Genomic DNA, 26,971 nt, shown 5'->3' with positions numbered 1-26,971 from the left:
CAATGGGTCAGCCATTTCATCGCCGAGGCAGACTCTATTGGTGTGATTGCTAAGGAATAACTTGATCCAGGAAGTGGCATCAGGAGAGAAGTGAAAGTGCAGGTTGAGGTGGTGGCATAGGATGTCATGGTTGACTAAATCAAAAGCAGCTGAGAGATCAAGTAGCAGGAGGATAGCAAGGTTCCCTTAGTCTCTGATGCTGTCCATTTGTACTTTAAAATCAAGGAGGGCTGTTTAGTTGCTGTGTTTGGGACAGGAGCCAGATTGTCTAGTTCTGAGAAAGTGTTTCTGTTCTAGGAAGCATTCTATTTGAGAGTAGGCAATGCAGTCAAGGATTTTGAGCAGAAAGGGGACAGTGGTGATGGGTTGGTAGTTGTTGGAGATAGTGGGGTCCAGGGATGGTTTCTTGAGTAAGGGTGTTATCCAGGCCTACTTAATGCTGGTCGGCACTTTGTTGGTCAGGAAGGAGGCATTAACAACATTCACTGACAATAGTCGTGAGTGTGAGGGCGCAGAGTTTAACTATATGCACTGGGCAAGCATCACCCTTGCAGATTGAGGGCTTCAGGAATAGGACAGTTGTCAGGGCTGTCTCTTGAGTGACTTGAGTGAATACAAAAGGAGAGAGAAATGAAGGTGTTGAAAGAGGTATCTATACCTTCTGAGGTGAATTGGCTTTGGAAGCTAGTGTGGCTTTTTTAGCTTTAATTTTGATCACTAGTGACTCGATTTTGTTGGCCAGCATGTCTTGTTTGGTGGCCATCTTGGCTGTTTGTTTGGTTCAATCAATGGCTTGTGTGTTTGCTATAAGTAATTCCTTGAAAGTAATGCTTTGCAACTTTTAGTGCAGGGTATTTGCCTGGGTTACTAATAGTGCTAATTGTTGAGTACCTGGATTGTATGGGATTTCATGAGGAGTGTGAAGTGCTGAAATACAAGCTAAAGGTAGGTTTTCCTTTTTTAAATGTAAACATCCTTAGCAAATGTTTAGAAAACATCATGAGTGGTAATGATGATATACAGATTGGTGACAGGTTGAATCTTGTGTTAACAGCAACAATGTCCGCATTCAGGGACTCTTGGTTCACCTAGTCGCTTAACTTCAGCTGGATGACTTTGTTGTCAATATCACCCCATTGACTTGATGTATATGACCTCATTCACACCTTGGAAAGGGTGCTGAGCCAATAAGCTGGCTGGAAATGTGGTCGAGAACGCACTGCCCCCCACCCCTGTATTTTTTAGCCATCCAAGGCTTTACCCTATGTGGCACCATTCTGATTGATTTAAACTCAGGGTAAAACAGTCCTGTAAAATTTATCTTAAAGAAACACTAAAAAAAATACAAAAAGAAATGACGATTTCTGCCGTGCTCCACCAAGGCATCCTCCATGCCTCAAAACTATTTGTATTCAGTGCTATTGGAATGAAGCACCACCTGCAGGTGAAAATTCCATCTTCTGGTGACTTCCATTGGCATAGAGTGGCCAATGCAAGTGCGACAGAGGAGGGACTTCGATCATCGGCAGCAGGGGATGATGAAGATGCAGAAGTGGAGAGGAGGATGTTTTTAGGGGGTGGTGGTCCTCTGTGAACTCTGCTGTTTGAGATGTGGAGATGGTGTCAACATCAGTGCACCAAATTTGGATAGCTTGCTTCATGAACCTGTTCCTGAATTGCTGGTCTGCTCTCCCGCAGTGGTAGGAGATCAGGTGGTTTCTAAAAGTGGTGGTGCCCAAGCTCTTTTTTGTCACCATCGCCAGTCCTCTTCTGTGCAGTTCCCCACATAAGGTGCACTATGCCTTTGCCACATCTGAAAGAGGGGTGTCCTTCGGTAGTCTGAAGTACTGCCTGCAGAAGGATGTGGTGAAGCTCTTGTGGCACTACTTCTTTGGATGAGCTGGCAATTCTACCCACTCAACATCCTCTTCCTGCAGTTCTTCACAGAACAGTCACCAACTGGATCTCTTCATCAGGATTATCAGCCTCCATCTCCAGAAACATTGAAAATTCTAAATCAAAAGAATAAAAAAACAAACATTATTATTAAATGATTGACATGTCTTTAAAAAAGGATTACAAAAAAATAAAAACAAAAAGAAAAGAAAGAAACAAACAAACAGAAAACAAAGCACAACAAAGGAAAGAAAAAAGGGAAACAGGCCTGGGTACGGAAAAGCCCCCAGGGATAGGTAACCCCCCCAGATATCTCTGCACTTAGGACAGTTCACCCCCACAATACCATACCCCACCAGGATAGGCTGCACAATCAGATAGTTCACCCAGCACAATAATCTTCCCTCTGATACAGTCAGGCCACTGGAATAGTCCAACAAATAGGAAAGTTTTCTTTCTTGGTACACCTGAACAGTTCTTCGCCACCAGGCTATCATGCTTGACAACATCTAACCCCTTCTGCAATAACCCACACAAACAAAGTTGAAACAAGTATTGCATGCTACAACGCCAACATCGCCCCTTTTCTGAAATAACCCACACAAACACAGATAAAACAAGTATTGCATGCTATAACGTCATCAAAAATACCCAAAGAAAGAAAGAAAAGGTCTACCATAAAATCCGTTTAACTCAGATATACATCGAGTTAAATAATTAAAAAAACTGTGGGCAACCAAACAATCCCCCAGAAAAACGTGAACATTTACTTAATTTGTACTGGCAACCAGCAACCCACTGCTGCAAAAATTGTCTCATCCAGTAAAGACAGACGCACGAGAAGGGACCACAAACAAACTAACCAGATGCAAGAAGATCAATCACCTCAAATCACCCCACCAGAGAACAAACTAACATCAAGAATCAACAAGCGGAATCTTCCTCCAGAAGAAAGTCCCTTTGCCAGAACAAAAACAAGAACACAATACTTATCGCGTTACCTATCAACCTACCATCCACTTGCATAATCCAATCACTCATGAAACACCTTAATATTCTATGAAGGGTTGCTCTAACTACAAATGCCACACACGCTGTTCATCACTAAAAACTGGCAACACCCAGAGAATCATCAACACTACCAGACAGACAACCACATAGAAAACATTAATCTAAATCAAAACTGCCTAGTCATTTTCAACAAAGAAAATGAAAAACTCCAGGGCAGAACCTAAAAGAAAAATGCACCCACATGGAAACCAATCACAAAAACCACCCTCAAAAGACAAACAAAACCAAAGGATCCATTGCAACCTAGTAAACACCAGGTCCATGCCAAACACTCCACAGAAATATACAAACTCCTAATTGAAGGAACAGACATCCTATTCCTCACCAAAACATGGCTAACACAGAGCCTCAAGGTAATTGCACACAATTCCATACCCAAAAATATCAAGCAGAAAAAAGCCAATAGAGAAAAAAGAAAAGAGGTGGCCGCGTTGTGGCATACAAAGACTGCTTAAAGATGACAACAGAACCACTACTAAATTTACGAAACTGTGATTCTCTCCTACTCCTCCACCTAACCTTGGACCACCAAACTAACCACAGACCACCATCATATGAGCTCGCTTTCGCAGACACATTTATGGAGGCCATCACCAACATCTACATAAAATATGGTGACCTGATCATACTAGGAGACTTCAATATATGGTTTGAGGAAGAAAAAACAAACTCCCCTAAATCATTAACAATCAACTCTCAACAATGTACCTACAGTGGCTGGTGAAGGGAGCAACACACTTGGCAGGACACACCCTGGATGCAATCTTATGCAAAAGAAATCTGGTTAAAACTGCTCCCCCAATGCAAATCCTATGGAGTTACCACATCTTAATACCTTTTGTGATCCACCCACCAATTCGACTACAACCTAACCACTGAAAAAACCCTCCAGTTCAGAAGAGAAACTGGAAATCCATAAAGTTTGAGTACCTAAACACCAGACTGGAATCCACAAAAACTTTGATCACCATCCTGGAGTCACCCAACATTGAACTGAGAAAATCCCAAAATGGATAAAAAAATCACTAGACAATGTTACCCTAGAAAAAACGTTTACCTCTTCAATAAAGGAAACACCGGCAAGGTTATTCGAAGCTCACCTTAGAGCACTGAAAACTGGAATAAGAATGGAGGATTCACTACAATCAGTAAAAAGAAATTGCATACCAAAGCCAGGTACAACTATCCAAAGCTGAATTCCTCAAAGCAAAAGTCAATACTACACTGAACATATCAGCAATTTAACCAACACCAGAAAGAGATATTCAGCATTATGATGAGCTAGACAATCTGACTGCTGAAACAACACATCCACACCCTCAAAAGAAATGTGTAATGATCTTGCAAACATCCAGCTGATCATCAAGACCAAACCCCAAAACATCAGCAGCACCCCAACCAACCGACACGTGAACCAACCCAAGACTAACTTTCTTCCCTTCTATTCTGATGGAAACATTCACCAGCCTAGTGAGAAAAAGCACCAATGCAAGCTCACCAACTGCCCGCCAGACAAATACAAAGCTATCCTCACCAAACACACATCAGTAAAATATGTCACCAACATCTTCAAACACTCTCTGACAACAGGAAATATACCATGAAGCTTCGAATCTGCAACCAAACCATATCTTAAAGACCCATTGGGAAATACAGAAGACCTTCCCAACTACTGACAGATATCAAACACCCCATACCTTGCAAAATTCCTAGAAAGCTATGTCTACGAACAAAATCCTGGATCATGTATAAAACAAACAGTTACTAGACCAAGTGTAAGTCAGATTCAGACTAATGAGAGGAATGGAAAGAGCATTACTTTCAATCACGTTAGGATGATCTAAAAACCAACACTGACTCTAATATCACCTCAAAGCTAATAGTACTAGACCTATTATCAGCCTTTAACACAGTCCGCCACAAAACACTCATTAAAAGACTTTATGCAATAGGAATAAGCAACATTGATTTACTCTGGATAAAATACTTCCTAACGGAAAGGACAGAAAACATCTACATGATCCCTGTCAGCAATCTAGTCAAACAACATGGACTCAACTGCTGCAACTAGGCAGACGACACACAAATCATCTTTAAAGTCAGCACAAGTGGAGAACCAACCCAAAACCCCATAAACTGCTTCTCGGAAATAAACAAAGGGATGAGCACCTAAGCCTTAAACTCAACCCAGATAAAACTGAAATTATAATCACGCCCAACACTCCCTTGACCACAGTCTACATCACATGGGCTATGGAAATGGTAACACAACCGTAAACCTCTAAAGTGGTAAAAAACCTTGGAGTACTAATGGACAATGACTTAACTCTAGAACCACAAGTCAACGCAGCAGTAAAGAAATGCTTCTTCTTCCTTTACAAAATGAAACAGATACTACCCTACCTCACCTTGCAACAAAGAATGATCATCACCAGCTCCCTCGTTGTGTCAAGATTAGACTACGCTAACACAATCTATCTCGGAATGCCGGGCCACCTCATCAATATCTACAGAGAATGCTGGACGCAGTAGCAAGACTATTCCTTGGAGGTAACAAAAAGGAAAACGTTTCACCAGCACTGAGGACCCTTCATTGGTTGCCAGTCAAAAAAAGAATCTTCTACAAGACACTCTGCATAACCCACAGAGCAATCCACGGCCAACGAGCAAAATTCAAGCAAGCAAAAATCTCGACTTACAATCCAAACACTAAGATCGACCAACCACATCTGCCTTGAGCCAAAAGAATACTCCAAGGTGATATCTGGTGGCCTGGCATTCTCCTGCATCTCGACAAAACGTTGGCACTTACTTCTAAAGGAAATATGAACAACAAAAGAACACCTAGCCATCACAAGACTACATAAGAGAAACACCGCAAACAACTTAAACATAATGTACTGAAACCAGGGTACCCAACAAAATAAAGCACCTCAACACAGACCAGCATAGACAAATCAGTACCCTGTCAAACCAACATAACGCGAAGGAAAAGAGCATATACCACCCTTGACACTTACCCTACTAATAGAACCTCCAATTATTCTGCATAACCACCCCCAAAAATCAAAATAAATAGAAAACTGAAACCACCACAAATGACACACATTCTGCAGTGCAACACCCACTACTGAAAATTCACCACAGAAAATCAAACCATGAACATGCAAACCTTTACCCATGCACACGCATGCACAAAACACGGCTTGAACACTATCGACTAAACAACACCCAGCACACAATGACCAGTTTTTCCAAACTGAAGCTACTAACAACACATCAAAGCTCTCTTGCGCTCTCCCTCCCAACCCCACTAACCAACCCGAGCCCTCCTACCTTTTCAGATCCATCAAGGCGCCTGGAGACCAAGAAAATTGCAGCAGTGTGCAGGATAAATCACGCTAACATAACAATATTAAGATGAAAGTGTTTCAAAAGCTGGTGTGTATTTTCAAAGTCATCCACTGAGAATAACTAAGAAAGCAAACTTATTTTACAGGGAGATCGATCATTTATTCTATGTACAGGGCAGGTGTGTAAGATTGTTTGTGCTACCTTGAAAGAGACATAAGAAAAACGAGGTTTTGAGTGCACTGGCCTTTTGATTTATTATAAAGCCTGCAGTCATATTTCCGATTGGATGAGTAATACGGAGGCTAATATATGCAGAGAAAGAGAGGTGGGAATGCAGAGGCCACTACAGCAAACTTTGATGACTGAAGAACAGAATATGCCAGTAATAACTAAATGTGGGATAGGTGCCTGGCTTGACACGTGGGGACTATTGGTCAAAGCAGGGAGCAGCTGGACTATGTCCACAGTGTAGACAATCAGGCATTGCAGGTTTAATGAAAACATGCATATGTGGAAACAGTGACCTAAGAAGGGTCTATGTGCTAGAAACCAATTGTGGCACTACGGGGGTAAGCTAACATATGAGTTTCTAAAGTTCAATCACAGGCTGAGTGAGAATGAAGAAAAGAAATGCCATCTTCACTGAGAGTGTCTGTCTTGGGTGGTGGGAGGAAATGAAAGCTGTGAACTGGTAATTCCAAATGCGTTGGCCACTCTGAGCGTGGAGCAGAAAAGAATCAGTGGGCTCTATAGGCGGGCCTTACATTTTGGCATTGATTATCTGGAAAAGGGATATGTGGTCTACTGTAGATCATCCATGGACCAGAACGTAGTTTGCATCCAAAATGAACCCTTTTCGAAAAGTTGTCAAACCCTATCCAAAGGTGTGGGTTTAGTCGTAAAGAGGATGGGCGGTGTTGGACGTGCAGTGACTGGGTGACTGCTCTGTGGATAATGTTTGGGAGCAGTTTTGTAGGGATGAGAGGGAATAAGAGGCTGCTGACAGCTTGTGTATAACCATTACCTTTGTTCTTACCACTGCTTTTTGGTGCCTTCGTGTGTCTTTTGTTTGTCACTTATTGAAAAAATGGATTGTGGAGAGGTGATGGGTGTATATTGTTGAGAACTATAACTCATGATGTTATGCCCTGGTAACGTCTATAGCTTTAGTTTAATTTCAATGTAATTGTATTTATAAAAAATTATGATTTCTTTATGATCGGAGTCACTCTGTGAGAATAGGTTTCTTCTTGCTCTTTCTTGTTGTTTGACGCTTTTGTCATTCATGGCACATTTGGCAATTGTAAGGAAAGTTTGATACGTTTGTCCAACAGTAAATGCAGTAGGAAGAAACATTTGGGGAAGCCCAGGCAACCCCACACTCTGGTCTATTCCAATGTGACTGATGTTATGACATTAATGTTGCAAATACATGAAACACTTCATGTAGCATATATTACAATAAAAAAGGATCCTGGTTACGACCCTATTCTACCCAGGTAGGTTAATATTCACAAAAACAAATGAACAGGGTGGCGGAACCCAAAACACGCACTCCTGTTATGAATTCACAAATGTTTCAATAGGTATTGTTTGTGGGATCATTTTAATTTATATCACAACGTGATATGAATCTTCAAAAGCAGTGTCACAGGAAAGCTCAAGTTATAGAAAAAACATTCAACAAATGGTCCAAATAGTGCTCACCCAAGTACAGTACCTTAGATGGTCATTCAGACAGAACGTACATACCCTGACACCATACATGAGTAATAAATAATATACAGAACAGTACACAGTGCTATGAAGCACAATAATAAAACAGTGTGTGGGTGTAGACACTGAAACCTAAAGTCATATAGTCAACACGACTGAGTTTCGGCCTTAAAAGGCTGGATTTGTAGCCAATTCTGGGTAGGCCTTCATCAGTGCCAAACTTTAAACAAAAAAATACAAAAACATAAAGTATGCATTTATGTATGTCTCAGCTGCTGTGTGTAAAGGAATGAGTGTATGTTGTTTGGGAGTATATAAATGAATTAGTATTTGTTGTGTTGGTGCATCTGTGAATGACAAAATGTATGAATGATGTAAGAAGGTGCAAGTGAACGTGTCTAAATGCTGAATTGATGTGGCTTAGTTATTTGCTTGCATGTGTGTTGGGGAAGGATCTGCTGTTTTGGTGGGGTTGCAGGACTACCTTTGTGCAGCAGACCATGGTACTTGGAGGGCTATTATATTTTCTTACTGCGGCATGACATTTAAAACAGCCTCTGGCTTAAAAGCCAAGCTGCAGTAAGAAAAGATAATCCTGCTGGCACCCTGGCTATATTTTCTTAATGTGTGGTGAATTGTTTCTCTGGGAATCAAAAGTGAAACAAACATACGTGTTAATAAGTTGCTATCCTGGCCATATATTGTTGCAGCCAATCTGATTTCGTTTTCTCACTGTGACATTTCATTGTATTCCTTTGCATCCAAGGAAAGCAAATATAAGTGTATTTTTTATTGCTAGACTAGCCTACATTGCTGCAGCCAGTCTGGATATGTTTTCTTACTGTGGTATTGCATTTTTTACTGGGCATCAAGGACAAACCAAACATAAGTGTTAATACATTGCTGTGCTGGACCTACATTGCTGCAGCCAGTCTGGTAAATATTAATACTGTGGCACAGCATTTTTAGAGGGCATCGAGGGAAAAAGAAACATAATAAGCCTTATTCGGTGGATAAATTGGCCTACATTGCTGCAGCCAATTAGGGCTTTTGAAAACATGTATTGTACTGTGGCATGACTTTTCTATGGGGAATTGATGGTAAAGCAAACATGATAAATGTTATTGCGTGGCTAGACTGGCCTACATTTCTGCAGCCAGTCTAGTAAAATATTCATACTGTGGCAAGGCACTGTTAAGGGGCATCATGTGCAAAGGAAAGATAATAAACATGATTTAGTAGTTAGATTGTCCTACATTGCTACAGCCAGTCAGGGTTTTAGAGAACATGTTTAATTGTGGCATAGCTATTTTTACTGGACTTCAATAGTAAAGCAAAAATGGTACATGTTATTATGTGGCTAGGCTGGTGTATGTTGCTGCACACAGTCTGGTTACATTTTCTTACTGTGGCATGACATTTATTACGGGGCATCAAGTGTAAAGCAAACAGGATAAGTCTTATTATGTGGCTAGACTGCCCTACGTTGGTGCAGCCAGTCTATACTGGTATATATTGTGGGTGAAGGCATCATGAAAATGAGCTAGAAAATGCTGATATGCACAGTCGGTGACTTACAGCTATGGGATTTTTTCATGTGTTACCCTCCAAAATCGAATGTAAAGTGTGTGACTTCTGTCCCAATTTTGTCACAGTCAGTATACTTTATTTTGCAGCATTTTATCCCATTATTTTTTACATTTTGTCATAGGGTGAGTAGTCCCCACTGCTTGCTTAAGGCTCCCTCACTATCCTGAGTCCCTACTGCATATTTATGGGAAACATTTATACCCCTCCAATCATCAAATTCATCAGCTGCCACTGGTTTTGCAGCCTCTAAACACACTGCAAACAAGAACTCTGGGAGGAGGAAAGCTGCCTCTGTCTCCAGATGGTCTTACCTGTCTGACCCAGTTCTCATTCTTCTCCTTTCTTCCTCGGCAACCACCACTTTCTCTCCCCTGGTCCCTCCCCTCCCTGCATGTCCTGCACAAGGAAGCAATCTGCTATCATATGACTGCAACGCTCCATCTTACAGCGCTTCTGCATGGGTCGCGCAGGAAGCCACAACAGGGTATGTTATATCCCCACCCATTGTGTGGTGTTTCCCTCGTGCCTGCAGCCCCTTATGTTTCCTTGGGGGCCTTCTGGGCATAGAGGATCCATTTTGGGCTGGGCTACCTTCATTCAACATGGCCGACACCTTGCCTGCTCCATCAGGCATCGGAGTGCCTCTTCGCTGCCTACCCCATCAAAGTCTCTGGCTGATGTTGCCAATTTGTAGCCATTCTGAAGCCGGCCCAATGACCGAATTACCTGACCCAAGGCCCCTGTCTGGCACGGGAAGGCGCCCCTGGGATGCCACCTCCCTTTTCTCCCATTTTGCCTTATCTCAGAACTATCCCTTTTGCACTCTGCACCTAGGACCATTGACTATGGACCACCAACATTACCTCCACCACTCCTAAAGATGTTCTGTACCTCCTGCAAGGACTACTTGCTGTTGTATGCTTTTCCTCCTGTGCATTCCTCCATTGTTTTAGTGCTCTTTGTGAAATTCGAGTTTAGGTATGTTTCTGCTACTATGCATTCCTCCATGTGTACTGTTTTAGTGCTTTCTGGGAAATTCGATTCTCAGGCTGCTGACATCCATGTACCCTCTAGCCTATCTCTTCCGGTCATCTCGTTTGTCCCCCAACCTCTCCTCATATATGCCATAAGCACTTGCACTATCAGAAATGTTGTCAGGCCTAGTGCGATAGTTCTGTTCCATGTTTCTTTGAACAACAGTTTCTGTTCTATGTCAGTGCCATTTTAGCGTTTATAGCACTTGCTCATTCTGAATGACTCAAGGCCCAGTTAGAATGTTACTGCATATACCCCTTGTTCCCTCCTCTGCCTTGAAGCGCTTTGAAACACTTGGTGTGCATAGGCGCTATAGAAATGACCAATACATAAAAAAAACATTCTGTTTGGTGGCTCACAGACGTTTGAAAGCACCAGTTATTAGGACACAGCAATGTAGTCCGGTACATTTCTGAAACGTGTAGGTACCTTTCTCCTCCCCAACTGTTTCAGCACAGCCGATTCTCCACTCTCAGGGACAAGGCAGGCATTATCATATAAATTATGTTGGAATGTCAAAGAATGAAATAAGGTGTTTAGTTCGATAATGAAGTCTTCGGATACTCAACTTTCTGTTATGTTATGTTACCATTAATATGAACATGCAGAGGGAGGGTATATAAATAAAATATACTTGCACAGCTAATTAGAAAATCCTTCACACCAGAGAGCAGGGCAATAATCTTTATTATTGATTGATATCCTGGATGATGAAGGTAGTAATCTCTTTCTTTTAGTGATATTCTTTATATGTGTATTTGTAATGTTGTAAAAGTTCATTTGAGCTAAAAACAACAATAAACAAATAAATAAATAAATAAATACATAAATAAATAAATAAATAAATAAATAAATAATCTTCACAAGGTGACCAAGAGGCCCTGCCCAGGGATAAAGTCATGAATTCATGCATCTATTTCCCTAGCTAGGTTTAATCATTGCACAGATGCATTTTTTTTTCCATTTTGCTTCTACCATTGCTAGTTTTTTTCCTTGGGTTGGAGGAGGCTTTCTTTATTGTGTGGGTTCTCCGTTTCAGGTTGTATGTGCATTTTGTAGTTGTCCCTATTTTACACAGGAGAAAAGTCAAATGTCACTCTGGGCCAGGTACTAGGTGGTGTGTTTCATTCTGTACATGTGTGAGATGTGTTTTCTGTTTACATGTATGATCTGGATGGCCAGTGTCAATGCTACTGACTTCTGAGGGCAGTTGCTGATCATAGTGCCACCCATTGTGGCTGCCATCATTGCCACCACATGGACAATGCTTGGTGCTTTAAGACCACTGCAGTGGTAATGTGTGCAGTACAAATGATAAGTAGCATTAGCGCATAGCAGTGTGCCAACAGCCACCCATTTTTCCTACTCTAAGTCTAGTCCTAACCAACAGTTTTTCTGCAAACGCAAAGCAAAGAGAAGTTCAATAGTTTATGAATGCATGAATTTACACAGAAATGTATACTTCCTATTTCGTCATAGCCTAGAAAAGCAGGAAACCAACCGCACGCTGATAGAGAGGCATGAGCCTGCATCCCAAATCATGATGGAGCGCTGAGCACTCAAGCCTGAACTGTCGCAATTTATCACATCATTGGTTCCCATTACTGAGAATTTCATTGGGATGTGGAGCGTACTGTGGTTATGCTCTAAAATTGAAAGGGCGCAGATACGAGACTTTTACAGTAGAGCGGGTTCCCAGGCAAATCCAACGGGAGTCATGATTTGACATGGCTTGTTAGTAAGCAATGGATATTTGTCGCCTATGCCCTGAGCTATGCCTCGTATTGATACTTTTCTTGAATACTGCCTATTTGCCTATCAAATGCTCCATGGATGACGGGAGCAAGGGCTGGTCAACTGCGTCTCCTAGAATAGCTTGAAATAATAGATTCATTGTGTCGGCCACACACCCTGACTCATCCAACTCCCTCCTGCCATTACAAGATCGCTTGAGGCAATGAGGACGAACTGGCTTAAAGGCACTGCCTTTTTACGGCAAATAATATATCAAGTGGCTAAATAGATAGTTTTTTTCAATAAATTGACTTTATTATCTCACCTCATCAAAAGATGTGCTATTGAAAAAAGGGAACTGGACAGATTAGTGTATTAAAATAAATGCAGCAGTCTTTGTTAGGTCCTACTGGTCTGGCCTTGTCTTGTGAGTCTCTTACAATTAAGCAATCTATTGTCTATCTAGAAATTACATTTACTTTAAAAAATAGTATGTTATGTTATGTGGAACTTGTATAGTGCCTAATGCCACTGGTTCGGCTTCAAAGTGCTGTGGGTCAATGCACTTAGAGGGCTGACATCCTAGGTATGAGAACTGGGAATAGGATTTTTGAATGCGTATGTGTATTTTAGCCAGTACGAAGGTAGGTAGCAGTGGCTTAGTCCCTATTAACAACCCATGGCGATCTGTCACCCATCCACTATGGAAGGGAGTGTAGGAAAGCAAGCAGGGAATCAGCCGGGTCATGGCTTACTTTGGCCTTTTTCCCTTAGAGGGGAGCATGTCAGGTGTTCTTGGAGTTTTGGGCAGGATGGAGGGTCTACGGTGAAGAGGGTGAAGACAATTGCTGCATGGTCCATTCAGACTAGTGGCCGAGGAATGAGTGTGGTGATCAATTCAGGAGAGCAGAGGATTGTGTCTAGGGTGTGGCCTGCTGAGTGTGCGGGGCTTGACACCAGTTGTGTCAGATGAAGGGATTCCAGGTTGTCCAGAATGGGTCTTGTCATGGTGTTATGAGGGACATCAAACCCGATGTTTAAATCCCCTAGCACAGTGAGAGAGGTGTGAGAAACCAAGATGGCAGTTAAGGAGTCATCAAGGTTTTCAGCGAATTATCTGTTGTAGCCTGGGGTATGTATATGAGTAAGAAGCTGTGAGTGTGTGTGGCGGTGATCAGAAATTTTACTAGGACAAATTCACAGTCAGAGTTTTAGGCTTGTTCTTCGGAATGTGAAATGGAATGGATGGATTGTTATAGTACAGCAATGCCGCCTCCTCCTATTCTGGTTCTGTTATACACAACAGGATGTTGGGTTAGGTATACCAGAGGGACTGTGGGACACACCACGTGCTCACCGTTCCCGCTCCCAAGGCCCAACAAACCCTCTCCCAGTGCAGAGATGGAGGACTTATCCAAGGGCAAGTTAGAACTGTTGTTCATTACACAAACAGACAGGGATCATACAGGACATTCAAAATCTTCAGACTCATGGCTCCAAAGCTTGTGTCGGGCCATTTTGTTTAATTTCTGCATCACAACATGGGGCTCTTCCACAAAAACCTATCAGAAGACAGGATTGTGTAGTTGGGATGGTAGTGCCTATGCACGGCACCTATAGATATTACTTTATTGGTCCTCACATGTCAAGTGGCTTGCCTGCCCCTACCCCAAGAAACTTTCTATTACATTTTTGCCTGATCACAGGGTTACCATTGGCCCTTGCCCTCTACCACCCACCACTGGATTTCTGTTCCCTGATTGTCTGGAGTTGCTCTCCCCAGGCCCGGGAGCCAGTTTTGTTCTCTGTGCTCTGTGCACCTTCTCAAGGGGATGAGAAAGATTATGGGCCTCATTACGACTCTAGCGTTCCGGGAACTACGGTACCGGTAAGCATGCCGGTACAGCAGTTCCCAGACCACCATGCTATGTGTTGTGGTCGCGGGTGCCTGTCAGCCTGCCAGGTTTTTCCTGGTGGGCTGATCCGCACCCACGAGCACAGCACGTTGCATGCACCGGCACAACTATGAATGTGCCGGTGCATCCAACGTCCCCATCCCCATTCAGCTCTAGGGGGCATAATGGGGATGAGGAGGCCCTTGATTCCAGCACCCCGAAAATGGGAATGTACCGGGTCTGCCTAACTCGGCATGACTCGTTTCTTGCCCATTCAGGGGTGCCGAATAAAATGCAACTCCGGCGGCACCCGTACCAGTTTTACTGGCACGGCTACCGCCAGCGTTGTAATGAGGCCCTATGTGGTCCCAGTGTAATCGTTAGTGCCACCAGTTTTGCCTGCACGTGCCCTCAGCATTGCAATTTTGTTAACGATTCCATGTTTCACTTTCTGTCTGTGTTGCTGAGAACTGTTTGTCTTCCCACCGTGGATGAATGACCATTGTCTGGCTCACCAAATCACGTGATTGAAGACGGCAAAATCAACCTCTCTGGTGTGCAATTTATTAGCATTTATTCTGCTCTTCTGCAGATGGTTCTGTGTCTCTTAGCTTCGGGATGTGCTATTTGTCTCTGATCTTAGATGTAAGCCCTGACTTACTGTTCTGTGCAGCCTAGTTCTGCTTTTCTTCATCCCTCATCCTGTGGCTTGTGACCTCATGTAACCTCATTATAGTATAATATGATTTATATTTATATATATATATATAAATATATATATAAATATATTGTGCTATGTTTTGTATAGGTTAGTACTATTCGGTTCTTCCAGGCCTCTTATACGATTGTGTAGTTCCATAGGGTTAGTTGCGATAAGCATCTGCAAGCTTGCTCTTCATCTCTTCTTTTGCCTTCCGTTCAGTGTTTCTGCACTTCCCTAATGAGAAAAAGAATTAAAGCTTTTGACAGTACGTATATGTTTCTGTCCTCTACGGAACTTTGTAAATATGTTCTTCGTGTGAGCACGTGTGTGTTTGTGTAACTTCGTGCATGGCTGCGAGTTTACTTCATGACTAACGTTGCTATTTCGTGGTGTCACTAATGACTTCAGCACAATGGTTTTCTGTTGTTAATCAATCTGATCCGTCAAGGTGTTTGGCTCCATGATTAGGGTATTGGCAGCTGTGTCCATACATACGTTGACTGGATAACGTTTGAATGGCTGTCCAACAGAATATCTGTTTGCATATGTGGATGTCAGTGGCCCTCCTGGGGCTGTCCAAACACTGAGTTGCTTTGTGCGTTCTTGACTCTGTAGGCTGTCATGTTGATGGGTGTGAAAAGGGGCATTGCAGGGACCCTCTCTTCAGCCCTTCCTCTGGTCAACTTGTCGCCCAAACCACCATAGTAGCCATATCTTTGCTATTCCTCCAAGATGCCCATAGTAATTTGCATGGTCATTGAAACACCATGTCATGTAACTGCAGTCTCCTTCCGGGTTGAACAATACCCATTTCTCCCAGTACTTGTGTTGAAGATAGCGTTGAATGTTATATTCTCGGTCAGGAACTGTGCACATTCCTTTATCTTTGCCCTCAGGTTATGTCTTTCTTCCGTTATCTTGTACTTTTCTTCTTCAACATTTTTATCCACTCATATTTTCATCGCTATCGTGTTCTCAGTCGTTTTGCGACATTGTGTAATTCAGATTTTAATCACACACAGTCCTATGAGTACTAATATTAGTGCTCCTATTAGTACCTTTAGTCCGTCTGCCATCCACGTTGGCATACATGACCATATATAGGATAGCCTATAGGATAGCCAGCTGTAGTCTTTCCCTGTTCCTTTTGCTTCCCTTTTACTTCCTCTGCCATTTTGGCATGCATCTTCAATAATCTTGTCATGGCTTCTGTCAGTGTGCCATTCTCTCCATAATTTGCAGGTATGAACGTGTAACAAAAACTCCTGATTCTGGTGCAAACTTTTCCATCCATTGCTGTGAGAAGGTCTAGAACATATCTGTTCTGGAGATCCATCAACCTTACTGCTCTGAGTTCTCCTTGTATCGTGTTGAAGCCATTGAGTTTATTGTCTATATCAGCTCCCATCTTGTTATCTTCAACCATTTTAAGCTTGTGTATGTCTGCACAGCTGGAACAGCTGAGGCGAAAAATATTTCTGCCCTACTGAACAGCTGGTGTTCAGGTGGCACATCGTCAAGTGATGCTTTTGATGCTGATGAGAAATAGTTGTCTCTTTTCACTCTACTCACTCCTACTTACCTTTTCTTTCTTTTCGTATTGTCCATTTTGGGGAATTCGTCTATCTTGATGTCTTTCTGCAGTACTACTAGTGCTGGCATATGATGTGTACTAACGAATAAACTGCTCCGCAGTTGGGTATCAGCTTCTCGGATGCCTTAGATCATCTACACGCCCATTAGTGATCCATCAGTACTGCCATTCCATTCTTCATTGCTGAATGGTTTTCGGTGTACCTGCACTCCTTGTTTTCTCCAACATTTCCTGCTCCATTGTTCTGGAAACACAATGGTGGTTTTCTTCAGTGGTATTATGGGCTTCATTGTCAACCCAGGACAGTAACTTGGTAGTTGCATCCCATTCCTCAGGCACTTGTATTATCCTTGTACTGTGTTAACCAGTGCTTGTACTAGGGTATTTGCCTGCTACCTGCTACTCCCCCCTTCAGCTGTGTGCACTTGACCATACGCAAGCATTGTTCCCTACATCCCGATACTCCTCCTATTACTTTGGGTCCTTTTTTGGGGCATGGTCATTTTTATAGTTTTTGTTTCTCCTTTTTGTGGGCCATCAGTTATGTATTGTATAGCCCGGTCTAACTGCCAGTAATTGTTCATCATGTCAAGTTTATTTATATAACTGTATTTATATAACTGTCTTCATAGGGAAATGTTGCCTTGGACGTCCATCTCAATGTTGCTGTTTTCCCTTGGAATCTTCATCGGGTTGTAACCATGGATAGGTTCATAAGGCATTGTGCTCTTGCTACTGGTATTTCAGTTGCTATAAACTTTCTGAAGGCACCCATGGCATACAGGATTAGTGAGCAGACATAGAAGCTCTTCCCAGTGGTTTATTTACCTCCTTTGGTCATGTGCTTGTACCACATGCTGTTAGATACTCAAGTAGTATCAGTGAGATAGAGTTCCATGTCTGCATCTGCACTGCGTATACCTCTCTTTAGTGTACCTACAGGGCCTCATCACAAGTTGGCGGGTAACGCCAGCGCTAATAGTGCTGGCGTTATCTGCCCTGCCGCCAAACCCACCGGCACTATTAGCACTGGATCACGGGTTTGGTGGAACGGGAAATCCCCGTTCCCCATTGAGCCCATTCGGGAATGCCTCATTCCCCATTGGGCGGTAAGAGTGCAAAATTTTGGCAGATTTCACCCCAGCTATGAGCTGGGGGAAATCAGCCGAAGCCGTGATTTGGAGGACCCTTAAATCCGGAGGTAACAGCGCTACCGCCGGATTTAAGGGTTACCAAAAAAACTTGTGATGAGGCCCACAAAGCTTACTGGTCCATCAGACATAGTCGTTCCACCTGCTAGAGCTGGAGTTGTGTTATTAGAGGATGCAGCTGTATTGCTAGCATCATGAAATATTTGCCAAAACAGGAAAGCAATGACACCACTTGGAAATAAGAGACAAGACAAAATAAGCAATTTTTTAATAACCGTTTACATCACTTACGCTCCTTTTGGCTCCTGGTGTAGTTGAAGATATCAGTTGCCCACCTGAAATGCACAAAACACGCATTATTGGGTTAGTATTATATTAGATCAAGGTACACAAACAAAATAGTCTGCCGTAGCAAGAAGGAATAGTTAATCCACCACAGCTTTTATTCTTTGGTCACGTGATACTGAGAGTACAGATGGATTTCCCCTTTCCAGATCTGGGTATACTTGTGACAAATAGGCTAGGAAGATGCCGAAATACACATTAGGGTGGTGTCTTCTGGTATAGTTGGACGTCCTAACAAATTTGACAAATTGGCCTTGCAAATTTTCAGGATGCAGATTACGGGGAATCATGGAACAAATGCAATAAAAACAGTCACACTTTCATGATGAATGTGTGCAGAAAGAAAAATAACAAACAGACTGTGTGCACTCACTCTGGATTAGTAGGAGGTCCTTGCCCTTTCTCTCCTGCACATGAGCGGGTAACCATTGGATGTCCTCTGTTGTGTTGTGTCGAGTACACATTGTTGTTTTGCTCTTCTGTTTGTGGATCGTTGGCCCTGACGATATTGGTGCTAGGAGAGGACACCGCTTTGTAGGGTTTGATGTTCCCGAGGTGGTTCCAGGTGTTCTTCCAGACCGGTTTGACTGCTCGCTCAATTACTATTTCAACAATGTGTGGTCATGTGAACCATGTGGCATCCCACTTTCTGGACAAGATGCGTAAAAGGACTTGGTCCCCCGGACACAAAGGTGCTTTATCAGGTCCTTGTTGGCTTCGGTGCTGTCACTCTCTCCTCTGGCTTCAGGCCTCTATCATTGTCTTTGTAGCTTGTGAGAAATAAAAGAGGTACCAGCAATCAAGGAAGCGGTATACTCATACATTTCCTGACCCAATACACCAGACATACTACTGCATCATTGATTGCCCTAGTGGGAGGAGCCCGGGTAAATTGCATGCACCATCTGGTTACAACCTCATCTGGGGTTAAATGGTGCTCAGACCCGGGCATATTGGACAGTGCGAACAAGTATAAGGGAAGGCAATGGAGCCAAATATTGTTCAGTGTCTTTTTAGTTTTGGCTATATTTTCCTTGAGCAAGCCATCGACTCGGGAAGATAGCTCAGCGGCAACATACTCACCTTGGAAGCAAGATGTCACGGAGCAACACAGGTTTGATCCCCGGATCCGCGCTTAGAGACCTCTGGGTATTAAATAACCTATCATATCATATCATTGAGGTGCTCACACATTCCGTTTGCTTGTGGTGATAAGCACAAGAGAATTTGTGCTGGATTCCTAACAGGTTTGTGGTGTGCTCTGCATCATCTCATTGCAAAGTGAGGGCCATTGTCAGACCACAGGACCTCACACATGCCCCACCATGGGAATACCTCCCAGACCAGGAATCTCACGTCTTAAAGAAGCGTCAGGATGAGAACAAGGACCAGCCTTAATCCAACAGGAAAATGGACACACAGCCACTATCATATAACGGTAACCTTGGCTAACTTGGATCATGTCGACTTAGTTGATGTGCAGGAGTTGGAATGGACCCACTGGGCGAGGTTTGGCTCTTCTCACTACCCTCGATGTATGACCTGCACTGAATTATTTTCACCCTATACAATTAGTCATGAACTCGGCTACATGTTCTGCCAAGTTAGTACAGAGCCATGAATCTCCAATATGAGCAGCAAGCACCATCTTCTCTGTATGGGTCAGATAGTAGAATTTTGTCAGTGCAGTGTGCTATAAAGAGAATGGCATTACCACTTTTCCTGTATTGTTTTGACACCATAAGGTGTCTGTCAGAGACACTGTACATCCTCTCTTAATCCACAACTCTTTTTCTTTCCTGGGTGCAGCTCCCTGCAGCTCCATAATCTGTGTCACTGGTAATGTGTTGTACCCTTACTTTAGTACCATTGTTCATGCAAAATTACGCGTGTGGGATAATGCCTATGTTTCTAAAATTGTCCCCAAAGAAGGCAGCACATTTTGCTTCCGCGACTGTGGCTTTGTCTGCCCTGGAGATGGTATCCTCCCCCTTGTGTGTGCTTGGCACATTGCTGCTGCTATTCGCTTTTGGGAGGTCTATTGCTTCTATCAATCTGTCCAATAGGAGTGTGTGCTGCAATAGTGATCCATCAGCATGTCTGAAACCCCTCCTCAGCCAACGTGACAGCCCAAAATACACTTGTGGATGTCACATAGGCTGAATCCCAAAAAATGGTCACTTCCTTCTCCCTGCTGTGCTACAGTGCCAATATTAAGGCCACTAATTCTGCTGCTTGTGCATAATAGTGTGATGGCAGACATGCGTGTGCCACAACCTTGCTTGTCCCATCCTCTCTCAATCTCACAACTGCTATTCCAGTATGTCTTTTCCTAGCCGTTTGGTCAATTGTTGATGACCCATCAATGTAAAGTACCTTTCCCCCCTCAAGTGTGTCCTCCTGTACCTTGCGAGTGTCACTGTTGTGTGCATAGTCATCTTTCTGATAGATGTTGGTGATGAAAGTCGCCAGGGTGAAAAGTCGGAATCTCACAATCTTGAGAGCTGGGTTTGACAATAGCACCTCATACACAAAAGCTCTTTGTGTTGTAAATGTACTTTTCAGTTTTTGCAATATTGCAAAGAGAGCATGCTCCACAGAGAGGGTGGTGCTGCATCCCAAGGTAACATTCTGCTGATTTGTCCACTGCAAATGGGGCTTCAGCCAACAGATGTTTGCATGGATAATGTGTTCTCATGACTGGGTCTAATTTGTCACAGTAGTGCCCGATTCTTTTTTTGCCAGTACTCTGGTCATAATAACTCCATTGGAGTGTAAGAATAGGAAGAATTCCCTTTGATAATTTGGGATCCCTAAGACTGGATCTGTGCATATTGCTCCTTTCAGAATGCTTCAAATGCCTCAGTCATGTATGTTGTACATTGTAAAGTCTTTCCCCCTCTTTCAGTGTGCTCAGTAAGGGCCTAGTGTAAGTGCTCTACTCGAATACCCATGCTCTGTCTTCTGCCATTTTGGTATATCATCTGTCGGATGTACAACACTTCCGTCGGGCAATATTATAACTTGGCTTTGCCTACCTTGTTCCTTTTTTCTGCTAGTACTGTCAACTTGTGTACTGAGTCATTTGTACACTGTTCCTCTGTCTTGCTGCAAATCAATATGTCATCTACGTACTGTATATCTGTGCTCTCCATCTGTATGTTTCATAGGTCCATTTGAAGTACCCTTTTTAATATGGAAGGTGATTCACAGTACCCTTGAGGATGTCTTGTATGTTTCCACTTTTTATTTCTAAATAGAAATGAAGTCAAATCCTGTGAGCCTGGGTTTAATTGTATAGAGAAGAATGCATTCATCAAATCTATGACCGTGAAGTACGCAGCTTTGTGGGGATGCTGCACAAAATTGTCGCTGGATTCGGAACTAAAGCAAATTCTGCTTCTACAATGTGGTTAAGAGGGCACAAGTCCTGTATTAATAGCCATGACCGTGTCACCTTTATGACAGGGTATACAGCTGTGTTATATGGTGATTCTGATGGCACTAGGATGCCCTGCTACAATGGTATCATGGATAACTTTGTCTGCCTCTCTTGATATGGGGTACTGCCTAACTCTTGGTAAGATAGCTCCTGCCTTCAGCTTTATTTTCACTGTTCCTATCCCTGTCAGATTCCTCACATCATAGGGACTTGTGGTCCATAGGATACTAGCGAGTTTTGCCAAGTCCTCTTCAAGAAAGAATGGCAGTGCTTTCGTCGCCATCGCCATGCTCTGTGGTACCTCCCTGTAATGTATTCTCATCCAATATGTGATGCTCATTTTGAACTATATCTTGTGATCTGATCTGTTGTCTTTGAATAGTTCTTCGTCTGTAGCTGTGGTCAACCTGTATCCTTCTGCCACATAGATCACTGCTCACCATGGTCACATTGTGTTGTCTATCCCATGCACTGCTATCCAGTCATCCCCCACCATACTGCTTCTAATTATAGTGGCATTATTGTCCCTTCCTTCTCATCTAATGGTATTTCTGGCCTGAATAAGTACTCATTTAGGAGGTGCCACATTTATTCCTGAAACCATGACAGTCATGCTATTATTATCTCAGTCCCATTCTGAAACAGTGCCCCATCTACTGCCACCCCTTCTGTACCTTCTTTCCACAATATGCTTGAATGATACATTTAGAATGTGTATCCGGGTTGTGGAAGAAACTATCCCCTTGTCAGTGAATGAAATAGTCATGTTAAGTCTGCACATGATATCTCTCCGCAGCATGTTTACAGGAGTCTGTCGAGAATAAAGTAGGGGAAAAGCTGAGTTGTGCTGCTGTATAGAAAGTGTAATATCTTCTGTGAAAGGAACCAATCCCATCGCCCCAGAGAACCCTTGAGCATTCATGGCATCGCCTGACATACTATATTTCCCCTCCTAGATGCAGGATCTTGTCGCCCCTGTATCTACAAGAAAGGAAAAAGTCTTGTCAGCAATTGTCACCCCTATGTGTGGTTCTTCTGCAGGGCTGGGTGTAATCAATAGGATGTACCAAATTAAGTCCTTCTGTGGGCTGTCCTATTGAGGGTATAATGATATTACGTTTCCCAAAAATGGGTTGAGCCCCCACTGCAGTGACCCCCCTAATTTCCTTATAGGTGTTGTTGTCATGGAGTCTGTGTGTGCCACTGTCCCATCACTGAGTTGCGTGCTGTTTTGCATCTGCGGTATTTCCTGTGCCATGTATAATTGTTGTGTGCTACCCTGTATCTGTGGTGCCTGTGAATACTGCTGCACGGGCGCCTGAATTTTTGGGGTGTGTGTCATGGGTTGGTGAATCTGTGGGTATGCGTTCAGTGCCTGTCCTTGTTTTTGCATCTGGTCCTGGTCATAGAACTCATTCTGTTCCCCGGATATGCTGGCTGTATTGCATTTCCCCATTCTGTTGCATCCTTCCTCTGCTCCTACATACCCTTGAGATATGTCCTATCTGTCCACACACTCAACACTGGAGCAGGCCTCTAACTTGCCTCTGATACCCTCCAGGAAAACCATCTGAATCCTGCTGAATTTTTTGTCTGTATTCCCAGTGACTTCCCAGAAATTCCCCTGGGTTCTGTTGCATTTGTTGCCCATACCCATGTCTCCTTGGTGGACCCCCTCTTCCTTGAAACCCATGCTGCATATGCCCCACCCCATGAACCCACGTCCAGCGGGTGGTGGTGAGTACCGTGTCCGTGATGCCCGTTGTCCTCCCGTGCTTTTAAATACTGCCCCTTCCATGGGGTATTTAGATAGCTTCTTCTGTACTCACTTCACCTTCCTGTTTTCTTACCTCACGCTTTTCCCACGCATTCTTTTGCATTAACCAACAGTAATGTACTATTGTAAGTAGTATTTCTGAACATGGTTTTGCTTCCATCCCCACCAGCTTATTCAGTTGCCTTTGCACCTCTTCTGGCAATTCTTGGCATAGTATATGATAGAATAATGCCACTGTTTTATCCCATGGTTCTTAGGTTTCAAGGTGCCAAAGTTCTTGAATAGCCTGAATATATTGTAGCATGTCTTCATCTTCCCCCATTCTGTGTGCCATAATCACACTAATGTCTGATGTGTCTGGGTCTGTGTCCATAAAGCTTGCCCTACAGTGGCTCAGAAATTAGCGAATGACGAACCATCATGCGCAGTGTTCTGGGTTGTTACTCCTGGGTACCCCGCCCTTCACCATACATCATCAGCAACCTCTCCGAGGTTCGCTACTAGTAAACCTTTCACATCCCCTACGGCTAATTTCTAACCTGCCGTCATTCTTTCCATCTCGTATATTAATTTCCCCACACCAGCGGTTATTGAGGGTATCCTACACCTCAAGCTTTCCTTGCCTATATGTTTCCTTGGTATGTACTGAGGTCGCCCCCTCCTTTTTCCAGTAAGGGCAGCAGTGTGCACCCATTCTCCCCGTCTGGTTCTCTTGTCAACTTTATTTCCCCTCTGATCTCCTGGTGTCTTTGGTGGCGGTGAATGCCCTTACCATTTCCCACCTCCTTCATGCTGGGAGGTCTCTAAGCCTCTTTGCATATGGGGTTACACTATCCAAGCTGTGTGATGCATCCCATGACTATTGTGATTTAGCGTCTTTGTCACCCTGCAATTCTGCTGCATCTAAGTCTGCTCCCCATGTCGAGCTTTGACCGGTCTTATTCTCTATCGACTGATTAGCAAGTTGTCCCATCCCCTCGTCCTCACTGTCTGCCAAGTCATCTTCTGACTCGGTGTCTCCCAGGTCACTGCCAAAATTGTGATGGAAGCTTAGTCTCCTCAGTACCTTGCCTCCCTGTTGTTCCCCTCCTACGTCCATCAAATTCCTGCTATCCCCCCTAAGGGAGGACCTTGTGTCAGTTATGTCTGGCAGCATGGTTGCCCTTTCATATGTCTTACTGCGATCCTGCACTGCTTGCCTATCTCTTCCTGTGTTATCATCGAATGTGGTTAATCCCCATTTCAGTCTTATGTCTCTCACTGCATGCCTCTCCTCCTCCATGCATTTGTGCTCTCTTGCGAGCCACACTAGTTCCCACTGCCTACTTTCCCTTCTTACTAAAACTTGCTTTTCCTTTTCATCTTCCTCTCTTTGTCTCTTTATCTCCTTGAGCTCCCTCCTTCTCCTCATTCCTTGCTGCTCCAACTCTTTCTCTTCTTCTCCTTGCTTGTCTCTTTGCACCCTCTCAAGTTCCTCCTTCTCTTCACACTCTTTCCTTTCTACTTCTTCCATTATCTCTTCCCATTCTTGTGCATCACTGCTCTCTTACACCCAGCTACTTCCTTACTTGCCCCTCCTTTTTCTCCTGCTACCTTCCTTCTAACTCAATAATATTTGCACTCATTCAATCCTATTCCTTCCAGTCCCTCCTTGGCACTTGTTTGGGTCTTGCTGTGCACCCCTTTCTGAGCCTCCTCCTTGGCACATGGTGGAGGTTTGAATGTGGGATTTGTGTACACCTCCACTGCTTTTAATTCCTGTATAGGGTATAATGCCTGTGCTTCTGTGGTAGCCCCTTCAGTCTCATGGTGAGGAGCAGGTCGGGGAGCGGGGGCTGAGTGTGCTCCGCCCGGTGTGTCCTGCTGGCTCAGCATCCAAAAGCACCTTGCTACCTCCCCCTCGTCCTCCTGAAACATCTTCCAGAGTTTGAATATCACCGTACGACTACTTATATTTTACCCTTGTAAGCCTGTTGTATGTGTGTGTGTAATCATTGCTGTATGTTTTTGGAAAAACTTCCGCATTGTGGCCCTGTGTTATTCGTCCATTCCACGCTATATTTACAAATCTTGTCCTTATATCATGGGTGGGCCTTACATAGCTGCTGTAGGGGTGTATTCCCTGCACTTCCCTTGATACATTGCTTTATACTTACTTGACCTCAAGCCAAAGCTTTCGATTCTCCCGTTATTGTGCAAACACAAACATACTATTGATTCTGTTTTTCTTAATTCCACAAATATCAGTTTTTGTCAATTCTCCCGAGCTTCTCTGGCTCCCAATCAACCTTTCAGGCGTGCTCTGTGCACCACCTTTGTACAACTCTCTGCCACCTCAGGCACACCCACCAATCTTGCACATGCGTCTTCCACGTACCGCCACCGACCAACTGACTCTGTCAATTGCAAATTGCGACCAACAAATTCTGTACTTCCTTGTGCTGTCCAAGTCAAATGCACAAGCCATATGGGTGACGTCACTGCTTCACTACTTAGGAGAGAGATAGAAATCACTAACAAGGCTCACAACGCTATTGTATAATCACACAGACAATTTTTTACGGACCGGCTATTTTGCATACACCACCACGTTTAGATAACATGACATCTAAAACCATTCTATTCTGAAGAGCCACAAATCTAATTGCTCTTTGTTCCAATGTCATGTTAGAAAATATGTCAGTAGTTTCATTTATAGTGTTCTCTAACACTCTAGCCAATCTCCTGATATCCTGTGAATTAAGGACTTGTCCTCAAAATGGAACCATGGCTTTCGCTACATCAACCAAGATCTGGAGGTGGGTATTTTCATCTATTTCTCTCCTAGGGCGAAGTTTCAGTATGTCCGCAGTGGATGTGACATAATCTCCGGGTAACAATATCCCCAGATAACAAATCCCCTTCCAATCTTTAGGCAACCATGGACAGGCTTTTTTTCCACAAAGTAAATGGGTCCCCCAATGTATAAAGGCCTATTCTTGTTTAGAAACACAGCAGTGTTTACACATTTATCAAATGTGCCCATATACCGGGAACCTTCTTTTCTCAAACAAAATGGTGCTATATCCCGATCATGATTAATGGTTTAAAATGGAGGAATTGCTTCCCTGTTTCCTACTGGTGCCATTCCAAATGAGATCATGGATTGATAGGGTCTAGCATGTGTATCAGTATTTCTAATGGAGGCAATATTTGTCATACTCTTATTCGCAAAGACAGAACATCCTAATGCAGAACTAATCGATCAAATTCATTGATGTTTGTCCCATTGAAGTTACCAGTGGGACTATCATTCCACTTAAAATAAAATAGGGCTCTAAACGATGCATAGCAAGAAGGTGAGAACATACCTAGCAGTTAGTTCTGTTCAATATTGCATGTGTGGCATTCATAATTTGTATGAGAGTATTATTATGATATACTTCCTATTGTTTCAGATCAAGTGGACAAAGAGTGTGAGGGTGTACATAGAGAGGAGACAAAGTGGTGCTGGCAGTAGGCAGCAGTGCACTAAGTGGATGTGAACTCTCCAAGTACCATAATACAAGTATTAATATGATCACAACACAAGCTGCAAGTGTGATTATTATAAATGTTTCTTTTGTGGACCATAGCCCTCTAGATTTGGGCTTTCCAGTGGCAATGCTTTCCATATCATCATTTCGACA

The sequence above is a fragment of the Ambystoma mexicanum genome, chromosome 4p (assembly GCF_040938575.1).
Source record: "Ambystoma mexicanum isolate Mex_15411 chromosome 4p, UKY_AmexF1_1, whole genome shotgun sequence".
Classification (NCBI taxonomy): domain Eukaryota; kingdom Metazoa; phylum Chordata; class Amphibia; order Caudata; family Ambystomatidae; genus Ambystoma; species Ambystoma mexicanum.
The sequence above is the reverse complement of the archived record's forward strand: the minus strand, read 5'-3'. Positions refer to the sequence as shown.